General features: G+C 32.7%; 1 protein-coding gene across 3 annotated transcripts in view; it reads left to right on the forward strand.

Annotated features, from left to right (window-relative positions):
- The window catches only part of LOC6650922 (5'-AMP-activated protein kinase subunit gamma-1), a 67,708-nt gene that overhangs the window by 41,778 nt on the left and 13,855 nt on the right, over window positions 1-12,075 (forward strand). The gene's annotated exons all lie outside the window — the stretch shown is intronic.

Here is a 12,075-nt window from a genome sequence, read left to right on the forward strand (position 1 = left end):
TTGCTTTTCATCTTATTGATTAATAAAATAGTTTTCATTGTCAATATTCTCCTTCTATATATAATATTAAATTGTTTTGCAAGAGTCTTAAATATTTTCAAGTAAATTCTTCATGGTGAAAATTTGTTCTGGTGGTATATTTGCGATTTGGAACAATCTAAATTTAAATGAATAAAAGTAAAAGATTTGATTTATAACACAGACGAGAAACAAAAAATACGAGGCGCCGCTAATTTTAATATGACGCAAGCCCCAAAACAATCATTAAATTTTATACATACATACAAACATAAATAAAATACATATACTCGAAGTGCTCTTTCAGTTTTGAATAGAAAACCACGGTACTTTTGACGGGTGTTGTGGTTGTTATTGTTGTTGTTGTTGATATTTTGTGAATCAAAGTGCGCCAAATATTTTATATATACACATGCATACATACTCATATGTATATTTGTTTAATAAAACCCATTAAAATGCATAAAACCCAAATGATCTGGAACGGGGAAACGGGTCTTTTGGTCTCAGCTGTTTTCTCTGTTCTGTTCTGATCATGATGATGTGCGTTGTGCAGGTGTTTTTTTTTTTTTGGTTGCTTTTTGGTTTGTTCTTCCTTTCATTTGTTATTAAATATTTTTGGCGTTGATTTTTCTATCTCCCTCATAAAAGAATGTTTTGCGCTTTGATTAGTTATTGTTGTGTGTGTGTGTTTTTTTTGCCATCAATTTTCAGTGATTAGATATTCGAAATGACTTAATGGTTGAATAAATTTTGATTGAAATTTATTTCAAATAACTTTACATTTGATATTTACGATAAATTAAGGTAGAATATAAATTTTATTCGGATATTTATGTTGTTTATCATTTGTTTTCTGGTTTTAGTAGAATTTTACTCGCATAAGATCTGACATTTACTAGTTTGACATTTAATCAAGAAAATTTCTGGATGAATGGGTTTAGTTTTTATTTTATAGTTGTCTAGGAATAGAGTTTTTGGTAACATTTAGCTGTTTATTAGCCTTGTTATTAGCTAACACAAATATTGTAACAGAAATTAAGCATCATTTTTGGGCCAAAATCACAATTGCTATAAAAATATATGTATATATATTTTTAAAATTTAGTAAGTTTACCTTCCACTTGTTATTTTCTTATGTATAACCTTTTTTCATACTAAACTCAGTACTGAATTTGTAAATTTTCGAATATTTGCATACATGGAATCCTTTAACTATATATATTATAACAATAAGTAATACATTTGATCGAAGAGTAATACAAAACTATATAGAAAATTACATTCTAAGTAATACTTTTGATCGAAGAGTAACCCTAAACTATATAGACAAAATTACATTCTGAGTAATACTTGTGATCGAAGAGTAACTCCAAACTATATAGACTAAATTATACTTTTGATCGAAGAGTAAAATTTTGAGTTTTAGAATCATATTTAAATTTAATAATTGTTTGACAATTAAAAAAAAAATAGCTAGTATGCCTAATAATCATAAAAATTGTATGTTTTTCCATATCTTAAAGTTACTAGAAGTGAATTTTTGTTGTGTTAAAAAATGAAGCCAATTATTATCATCATTTGCAGTTCTTTTTTATGTTTTTTCTTCTCAAAATACATGCATATTGTATTTTATTTTTATACTTGCTACAAACCCGGACTTTTTAATGATGATAAGGCTCATGTGTATACTAGCTTTTGAAGACTAATCTAACCCACATACATACAAACATCTATACTATGTATTAAATATTTTAATATGCCTCGATTCCATTCAGTTACTAAATGATAACAGCCCTATTACAGGCTATATATATGCATAGATTTCTAGTATTACAAATCAGTTTCCCTAGAACAGAAAACGAAAAGCAACTTGTTTTGTTTGAATCCGAACTCTATGTTTGTATGTTTGTGTGGCTGGCAATTGAAATTCGCTTGGAATAGGTCAGTGTTTCATTATGGCAAGTTGTTGTTGTTCTCTTTTATAAGACATAAACGTACAAACATACAAACATACATATATATTTCCAAGATTAGTGAGCCAAAAATTTGTGTATGTGTGTGTGTGTGTATCTTTTCTTATTGCTTATTGTTTACCAAAAAATATAATGGAAACATGGAACATGCCCTCAGCACGAAAAATTGTATGCAAATGTATTTGAGAAGGCATTAGAAAAAGAATATCTATATATTTTCTAGCTAATCCAATTTAAATTTATGCCCAAAATTGTTTTCAATTGTTTGTCCATGTCTAAACTCTTCCATTTTGTTTTGGTTATAAAATTATTTCTTGTTTTTTTGTTTTCACCGGCTACCTACCGGCTTCCACTTCCTCTTCGCCTGCCGCTCCCTTAGTGAAATCAAAAATAACAACAAACAACAACAACAACTAGAAAGAGGAAGAAGGCGGGAGGGGCAGGAGCAAACTAAGAAATTGCGCAGCAAAAATTCTTCTTTGCCGACTGCGTTCTGTTGTATTTTTGTCTTTCTTTTTCTTTTTTTGGATAAAATCTCACACAGATACAAAACACACACACACACACTCTCCCAGAGAGCACAAAAATTCTGTTGGCCTCTTTCACGTGCGACGCAAAAGACACAAAAGATACATTTTTATCTGCGTGTCAAAGAACATGGTTAAAAAGTGAAAGGTTTTTTTTTTTTTTGGGCGTATAAAACTTAACAGGATTGAAATTTAAGTCCTTTTATGTTAAGTTTTAAAATACCCTGCAGTAAAGAAGTTCCTTATGCAATCCCAACTTCCAATTGAAAAACTTTAATCGGGAATTCTTCTGGAAACATTTCTGGAGAATTCATTAACATTAGGAATATATCAACGATTCCTTTAATGTTTAAACTTTGTCAAGTGATTTTTGTTTTTGTATTTTTGCTCTATTAATTTTTCTAGTTTTCATTGGGAAAGTCCCCAAAATCAAAACAAAGTCGTCAAAAAGTTTTCCAATATTATATTATCTTGTTTGTTAGCCAATCAGTTGCGCCTTTTAGCCATGAATGGATGTTTGTGCCTTAATTGCAGTCATATATTTAATGTGTTTTCTTCTAGAATTTTCTATTAGATGTTTTTGTTTTTTTTCTAAATTTTTGTTGCTAGTTTGTTGAGAAGAAACCTGTTATAACAAATGCAAGGTTAGTTAATAAATTTTTTAGTTCATTGAACTTTTTACTTTGGAAAGTTAAGATTTTGTTGTAGTTTATTCGTTTTTTTCTCTCCCCTCCATTTATGTGCAGTTGAGATTGATGTTTTTCAATGTCATAGAAAAATAAAATATATTATATAGACACGGAGATATTTCTCATGATTTTCGATTGTTGTTGATTCAAATACAATCAAACAAGTCGAATGGTTGTTGTTTTTTTTTTTGGGGTCACTTGTTTTTGAGAATTGGGTCAAGACGAGGAACTTTACTTTAAACGGCAATTAAATTTTAAGTTCAATTATAAATTACCAAATCAACAAAAAGCAAAAACATTGTACATACATATTTCATATTGTGTTTTGATTGACGACTGTCTGATTACAATTGTTGTAGTTGTCGTTACTTTAATTGCAACTCTTTAGGTATAAGTTTTAGTTACTGTTTACAGGGTGTTCGGTTTCCTTTTCAATTTAAAATTTTGCCAATTAACTAAAGAATGTAAAGAGAATACAAAATTGCATAAAAAGATCAAAGAGAATTGTGTTATAATTGAGTTTATTTGCCATTTTGGCTTATTCTCCATGGTAGTTTATTCTAACTTAACATTAAAGCCAAGTATCTCTTCTTAACATTTGCCCTCGTTCGCATTAACCGCAAACTATTCTTAGTAATATGACTACATTACAGTTGAAATATATATATATATATATATTCTTCTTCAATAAATGCCACACCCACTCACACACACACTCGCACACAAACTGGCGTCTTAATGACACCCCAGGCAGTGGCTGGTTCTTGGTCCTTTTGCAGCTGTTATAAGCTTCTCCAATAACAATGACAAACATCCACGCCCAGTTGAGAGGCTATAAAAACTTTCCTCCAACGTAAGCAAAAGAAAACCAATGTCCTTGAACTGCTTTATAAAGCTCAATCTCAACATACATATAAGTAGAGAGAGAGGGAGAGCACAAACAAAGAGTGGAAGCTGATAATGAACCCTGTAAAATATATAATATATAGATTAAATTTAAAATGAAACACCAAAACGTGCCTTTTGTTTTTTTGCTGCTGCCCGCTCGACAATGTGTTTGTATGTATTTTTTTTGGGTTTGCAAATTTAAATTACAAATTAACACAATTTTAACAGGCAGTAAGAAAAAAAGTGCTTATTGATTTATATATAGATAACTTTATACCTAAGTATATACAATATAGAAAATGTCATATATATCAGAAGGTAAACACACCCACCTTAAAAGGCAATAATTAGCATTCACGATTCAATGGCCAACTGACTTGAACAAGATGATAAGCTATATAACCTTGAGTACTAACCTAGTGGAACAGAAAATGTCGTAGAATAGAATCGAAAATGGGTAATGCCTTTTAGAACCAAACTGAATAGCTGACCAATTGCTCAAGTTTTTGTTTTTGCGGCGCACTTGAATGGGTAAACACACTTATTCACACACGCACACACACACACACAATGATTGGCAATTCTAATGTAAATATAAGTGTGTGTACCATGTATTATGCAAAGTAAAATGGTGAATATATAAAGATATAGATATAGTTCATAGTATTTACTTAACAATCAGCCGGTGGCACAACTTGACTTGGAAATTCCCTTTCTCTCTATGATAACGAAAACAACATCAACTAATAGATATACCACATAAATTCTAATAAATAACAATAATAATAATAGCAAGAAACGACTAATAGTAGTCAAAGCTGTTTGTTTGTTTATTTATCGAACGAACCACAACAACAAAAATAGCAGCAGCAACCACAATTGCAACAAACAAATTAATTAACTAAACTAGTATCACACAGTCCCTCATACTAACTCTCTGTCTCTCTCTCTCGCTTTGTCTCCCTCTCTCTCTCTCTCTGTGCAAATGTGTGACTTTGCCTACAACTTTTAATTGCAAAATATAAAAGATTTTGTAAGTCTTTTTTTTAGTGTCTCTACTACTACAAAAAAATTACATAAGTATACAAATTTTTATAGTTTTTAACTTTAGATTTTATTTTTTCATTTGTATTAGAGTTGAATTTTAACTAATTTCATTAGGACTATGGACCATTGCAATACATATATCTACAATAAAGTAGAACCAAACTGTTTTATACTTTAGTCAGTCTACTAGCGGATCAAGAGCTCTAAAATGGGGAAACTTTGTACCCTTTGGAACCCCTAAAGTATGCAATATTCAGTTCAATAATTGTTTTTTTTTTTTAAATGCATAGAAATTCTGAAAAGCATACGAAAACTTGTAAATTTGGTTAAAATAGTCAATAGTTTTTTAGCTTGTTGCATTCATTGAGAGCCTTTGCCCCCTAAAGTATGCAATAGTCAGTTCAAGAATTGTTTTTTTGAAAAGCATACGAAAAGTTGTAAATTTGTTTAAAATAGTCAATAGTTTTTTAGCCTGTTGCATTTATTGAGAGGTAAACCTAACCCTTGGTGGATATTTCTATATATCTACTCAATGGATCTTGTCTTTACAACGATCTCTATCTCTTACCACTAAGATTCTAGATTGTTATCGAAAGGGAATATAGATAATCGAGGAACACTCGAGTTTCTAGATTTAAGCCTTCCATGACTGACTCATGCCCATCGCGTGGCCGTTTTTGTTCGCCTTTGATTTCACAAGACTGAGCGTATTCACAAAATATAAAAAATACATCTAGGGACCTTTGTCGCCCTCTATAAATGACTCGACACCGACGACATCCACAACGATGACTACGTCGTTTGTCGAATCGAAACACTCGCACACACATTCTCTTCTAGTTTTCAACCTCTTATATAATCCCTCTTTCTATATATACCCCACCTATATATGGGGGGGATATAGAGCTCTCTGCCTCTATCTATCTATATACACATACATAGATATATCGTATGTTTGCATTAGCAGCAGCAGCAGGAGGAGAAGACAAAATAAAAAACAAAACCGGCAACATTTGCATATGGAATAAGCCGGTTGCGTTGTTGCTTCTCCTCAGGGCGAGTACTTGAGTTGAAACTGCTTCCTCACGGCAACAAAACAGTGACTTCAATATCAATTAATGGGTGCAAGTCGAACTTAAGAATATATATGTATGTATAAACAGATATTTCTGTACATATATAAATGTATAATTGTGTTTACCGTTCTAATGGGCGAGTTGACATTTGACTTTGTTTTTTTTTTTTTGTTTTCTAGTAAATACACAAATCAGTTAACACAAAGAAAGATAGTTGAACCGGGGGTTCTTTAAACCATATTCTTGAAAAATTAATTGTTCATATTATTATTGAAGCTTTCAAAAAGACCATAACAAATGGGATTCACGCGCCCCGAAACTCGAGCAATTTGCCCCCGAAAAAAAATCTTTTGTTCGTTGACGTCACACCAAAACCATTTATCAAAGACGACGAAGAACAGAAGAACAGGCAAAGAAAAAGAAAAAGTAAAATATTAAGCACTATACGAACAACAACATCAATGTCTAATGATGAAGAAAACGTGAAAATTATATAAGTGAAAGGAAAGGAGCCTTTCGAGCACTTTTTGTGCACACTGTCGAATTTAAGATACCCTGCAAAATAGAAAGATGGACTTTAGCTATGTAGATAAAAGCTAAATGACTTTTAGCAAAAACTTGTAGAAATTTGGAAACATTTTATATTAGTTTTCTTACATACTTAGAAGCTAATGAAAATCGGAATCAGATCAGGACTGATCTTAACAGTTATTTGTCCATTAGCTGATCGAGTATATATCTGATCTTAACACTTCTTAGTCCATTAGCTGATCGAGTATATACTCTTCTTCTTCATTTGGTTACTAGATAATCTAAGTCCAACATGTTTTCTGTATTTAGTGATTTTTATCAATGATTTTCTTGTTCTTTTTGTTTTCTTGTTTGCCTTTTCTTAGCCGTCATGTGTAATTTTATATACTTACTAGGAATATTTACGTTTCTTCATGCTTTTCTCCTTGGCTTTGACGTCAATGAAAATTTATGTAAATATAATTCACACTAAGACTCAAAGTTGTTGTCCTTTTTTTCCACAATGTGCTAATTAGTTTTTACGAGCCACATTATGGTCAATATTTATTACGTATATCTTCATATACTTGGTGATTTCTTGACTTTTATTGGGGCTTGGCCAAAAAGAAATACATGAAAAAAAAAATGGCAGATAAGAGAAAACTACTTTAGAGATTGCCAAGTGTATAGTATAAACAGGCAGAATTTTTTTTTTATATTCCACAGTTAAGCCTCGAGCAGTTCGTCAACAGTTTAATCAGAAAATCTAAACAAAAGAACTAAATGAAAAGGGTAGGAGAATAAATAAATGGAAAAATACAATAGGGGACAGCAATCCTAGTACAAATGATTTGCATTCCAGTTGTGTAATTAAGAAACCAAGTACGTGTCCTTTAGTAAAATAAATAGTAATGGCTATACATATTGTATATCCTTCTTCTGTTTAATACCTACTATTGATTTTCTTGGCTTAGTTAGAATTTCATTTTTAAATGCGCATTCAAGTTTATTTTTGATTTGTCTAGCATCTCCCTTTCAATCCTTTTTTCAGTGGTTCAAAATACATATAGCCAACTATTTGGATTGGCTTTTGAATATATAGGCAACTTGTAATGAGACTTTTGGCATAAAATGTTGCTCGTTCGTATAAAGTCAATAAGAGAGTTGAAACTAAACGACTTGGGCTTTAATGTACATCGAGATTAAAGACTACAAAGGCTATATGAATACAAAACTGATAAACGATATTGGTATAATAGTTTCATCTTGATTACCAGATCATTTGACATTCCATTTCTTGGCTAAAAACTAAAGCACAACAAAACTACATATGCAAATGTTTGTTGCCAAAAAAATAACGAAACGAATGCCTCGTCTCTCAAGGACCTATTGAATAAGTATTCTCACTGATACATACGGATAAATATACAAAAACTGCCTCAAGGTATTCCCCATCGTTACAAAATTCTTTCCTCAACTAATTAACGGATGGCAAATAGTATTTTTTTTTTTTTGTTTTGTTTCGTTCGTTTTTGTTGTTTCAACGAGAATTGTTATGTGTGAGGTACAGTTGCTTCCGGTCGCATGTAGTAACCTGACATATGCATTTGTTTAATTGCAAAATTCTAATGATGCGGAAATAGAGAGGAAGAGAAGGAGAGACTAAGAGAGAGAGAGAGGGAGAGAGACTCACAAACAGAGAGGGGCACCGCCCCTACACATTTTCTATGGATCGTAAATCATTTAAAATTTTTACTAGCTGCAAAATTGCATTTAAGTGACCACCACCAACTTAGATGACAGTTTTATGGTTTTGTTTTGTACTTGAACGTAAGTTCGTGGCGCATTTGGGGAAAAACAAAGTTGCAAGGACAGAGAAAGGTTCAAAGTTTTCTGTAAAGGTCATGCACCCATTTTTGTTGTTGTTGGGCTATTTTCAAATCTAGGTCGAATTCAACCCCCAACTGTCCTTTCGAGTTCAGCGACTGCATTGAAGGTCATTTGCACAGTGCACTGTGTGTGGTGGTTGATTTTTTTTGGTCAAAAGTCCAAAGTTCTATAAAAATAATTATCTCTCTCGCTGTCTTATTGAAAGTGTTTGACTTGAGTTCAACTAACAAGCACTTAATCGATAGATAAAGTGCTGCTATGCTATGAAAGTTCACCGAAAGTACATCGATTTATTGGTTTTGATTTCATTTGGAAATTTGTTTTTGTCGACATGTCTCTAGTTCTCAAAAGCTGAATCATCGAGTTATTTGTTTTTCGTTCCATTTAAGTGCTCTTTCTACACTTTTTGTTTTTTAATATTTCAACAAACAAAAGTCAGCATAAATTTTGTGGGTAATTGGAATCCAAGTGCAGGTCCCCCGTCTCTTTATGGATTCTAATTTCCCTTCCTTTTTACCAAGCCCTTAAATCGCACACCTTAGCACATTTCTCAATGTTCACGGGCATTGCCAGTGTAATGGCAATAAGTATCGATAGTTATACCCAATCACGTTCAAGGTGAATGATGGCCAAAATCAAAATTGTAATGCTCAGCAACATAACATAATTCTTGTTTTGCTTAACATTCAGTAAAACCAAGTAAGGCAAATATCAAGTATACGACACATGCACCCATATGGTGTTTATGTGTATAGAAATGTTTGTATGTATTGCATATTTGTTTTGTAAACACTTTGAGATAAGGTAGACAAGCAAACAAATGAACCATGGAGTATTTTTAATCACAATATATAGAGTATAGTATTTCGTTATCGTCTATGGGTATGTGTATGTATTTTAATAGGGGGGGCGCCTGGGCTGGGCTTGTCTACCAGGGGGTCTGGCATTAATTTTTGTTTTCTCTTCAACTGATTGTCTTATCGTGTTATTAAATTTTTGGCATATAAAATGGTTCGAAATAAAAAGGCAATAGCAACTACAAAACGGTAGACGGTAGACGTTAATCAAATCAAATATTTTGAAATAGATTTCGTACACTTGACCTAAATGCGCAATTTCTGGAAATTGGCAGTATGTCGATTTTAAATAAAGTATGTTAGCCTCTTTTCGTACATATACTTTCACTTTTTAACTACGCATGCGTTGTCCTTGAACCTCCAAATAGGGTGTGTGTGTGTTTGTATAGGGAGTTGTTTCGGCTCTCAGCTAATACCCTGAGCTATCATGTTTTTATCTTTGCCTACTTTTTGGCGTCGCATAAGGCTCTGCGGGGGCAGGGCAACAACAACAATAAGAAAAAATGCCAACACGTTTCATTTTGCGCCTATCTTAAGTTAATATTTGAGAGTTTTGATAAATTTACGACCTGCCAGTTGGGTGTTACTTGCGTATTTATGATCCACTAGGGGTTTGTCCTTGTCCAGATATACATACATATATACATATGTATAAAGTTTTGCATTAACCAACCGTTTCCTTTGCTAATGCATTATCAATTTTCGTACTTATTTAAGATAATTGTATTTGTAGGTGCTGTTTTTTTTTGCTCTCTTTGCCAAGGTTGTTTGTCTTAACCCGCCATAATATGGACGCCCGCCACCTACTCACTGTTAACCTTAACATTTCGCTGTTAACCAGCATCAATTGTTCACTCTCTTTTAAGCTCTCTCTCTCTCTCTTTTATAAGGGGCACTTGTTTATGCGTAGCATCGATGGCGGCAGCACGTGCAATATTCTTTCATTTCATTTTCATTCTTCTTTCAGTCTCTCTTGGCATTCTTAGTCAAACGGTTGTGTGTGTATGTGTATTTGTATGTGGGGGAGAATCTCCTGCACATTATATTTATGTCTGTGTGTTTGTGCGTAAAAATTTGATTACGGTAAATAAGTTGACGTGACGAAAATCATGGGCAGCTTTTCGGGCATCAAAGGAGGAGGACAGTGGGTGGCTGGGCCACAACTTAACCTCAATTGAACTTGGTGTTTCTCTCTCTCGCTCTGTCTCTCTTTGTCATTCTTTGTTCTTTACATGGAATTAAATTAAATAATTTTGTTTGTTGAAATATGTCACCGAAAACAACTTGGAAAATATAATCAATAAATTTGTTTTTATATTTTTATTGACGTTTCTTCATTTCTATTTCGTGCCCTGAGTTATCAGTTATCACATTTTACCTAGTATTTTTTTTTTTTTTTTTGATAGTAAAAATAGAACTTTGCTGCTTTCTTTGCTTTTGCTTTGGTTTTCGTGCCTCCTCTTCGACCAATCGCATTTGCTTTGTTGTTTACAACTGTAAAGATAAAGGCGGCCTCTTCCTATACCACTTACAAGTGGGGCATATGGCTTTTAACCAGAGCTTTGCCTTAGATTATGTAAATAAATATATATGCACATATATATTTTGTCGTAGACAACTTGTAAATTGCTTTAATTAAGTTGTAATCATTACCATTTGATTTCCTTATAAAATCATTTAGTTATTCACTCGACAAATCAATCTGAAATCAGTCTAAACTGCTGATTTAAAGTTTTTATGAAATTTAAACATTGTTTTTTCATAGCTAAAGTCGAAGTCTTTTATTTTCTTTTTGTGAAAATTTATCATATTGTTTTTAAAACTTTTTCGCAACGCATTTGTAATTGCAGTTTATGAAAGTGATAAAAGTGTTGCCACTTTTATGATAATCATATGTATTATTATTCTGTCAATTTGATTATGAAATTTCTTATGCAAATTCTCGCTATTTTATTTGTTTAGTGCATTCATTCATATGCAACATCAGAAATAACCGCAGCACCAATAAGCAATAAAAACAACATGAGAAACTGCAACAATAAGAAAAACAGCTGCGACGTCATAAGATAGGTACTAGAATCGACTTTGAAATACCCTTCTAAGCGTAACATATTCAAAAATCAATTAACCAGAAGACCTACGACAATTGAAACGTTATTAGGGTTTTCGTGCTTGTCCGGGTCCTTAAAAACAGTTACAGTTATCCATAGACCATTGATATATATACTTGAAACGCCTAAGAAAGTAATGTACCTGTATTACCCTAGTGAAAATAATAATAAAAAAAAGCTTAGCGCACATTGACTTTGCCTTGGCTGGCGGTGGCTTCGACGTCGACGTCGACGTCGGCGATGGCAGTGGCAGTGGCGGCATGTGGTTGTGGGGGTGGTGCTCTGAACTTGTTCAAGTGCAAGCCTGCGGCTATTGCTGCTGCTGCTGCGCAGTTGCTGCAGTTAGCTTCTCAACAACAACAACAACAACAACAACAACAACAACTAAAAAACATTTTAAAACCTCGTGAAGTGTCAGTCGACAATATTTGTGTTTGCTGCTGGCTAAAAGTAGTAAATGTGGCGTTTTTTTCTCTATCTCTCCCT

This window comes from Drosophila willistoni, chromosome 3R, assembly GCF_018902025.1.
Source record: "Drosophila willistoni isolate 14030-0811.24 chromosome 3R, UCI_dwil_1.1, whole genome shotgun sequence".
Lineage (NCBI taxonomy): Eukaryota > Metazoa > Arthropoda > Insecta > Diptera > Drosophilidae > Drosophila > Drosophila willistoni.